Source organism: Orycteropus afer, unplaced genomic scaffold, assembly GCF_000298275.1.
Source record: "Orycteropus afer afer isolate SDZICR_OR568_19922 unplaced genomic scaffold, OryAfe1.0 scaffold00010, whole genome shotgun sequence".
NCBI lineage: Eukaryota > Metazoa > Chordata > Mammalia > Tubulidentata > Orycteropodidae > Orycteropus > Orycteropus afer.
This window is the reverse complement of record NW_006921597.1, coordinates 13,661,986-13,662,476: the sequence shown is the minus strand read 5'-3', so window position 1 is coordinate 13,662,476 and position 491 is coordinate 13,661,986. Positions and strand designations below refer to the sequence as shown.

The 491-nt window shown below is 43.4% G+C and overlaps 1 protein-coding gene across 1 annotated transcript in view; it reads left to right on the top strand.

Moving 5' to 3' along the window:
- The window catches only part of MAGI3 (membrane associated guanylate kinase, WW and PDZ domain containing 3), a 417,822-nt gene that overhangs the window by 131,927 nt on the left and 285,404 nt on the right, over positions 1-491 (top strand). The window lies entirely within an intron of this gene.

The following is a 491-nucleotide window of genomic DNA, read 5'->3' as shown; positions in this document are numbered from 1 at the left end:
AAATATTGATTTGGGTGAAGAGAAGGGCAATGTACCAAATGTGAGTGACCAATATGGCAGCATTGAGGATGAGACATAGAGAGGTACATGGGAAGTACAACAAATATGAACCCTTTTGCATATACAGTACTGAGTTGTAAGTGAAGGCAAACATGGGTATATGGATGGATAGATAGGTGGGCACGCTAAACGATTAGGTATGTCTATGAAATGGGGAGTATATCCAAGATCATATATAGGATTGGCAGACAGTGGTGCTATAAGTTTATGTGAATGATTAGAATTCCCAGGTGTATAGTAGAGCTGACAGGGGGCAAGGTTGTGGTCACTGCCTGGTCACAGCCAGCTACCCAGAGTGACCGAGTAGTTGAACCTGCAGGCTTGGGACCATAGTCACAGGGGACATCAAGCTCAATTGGCAAAATATACTATACAAAACATTGTTCCACCTCCTACTTTGGCGAGTAGAGACTGGGATCTTAAAAGCTAGC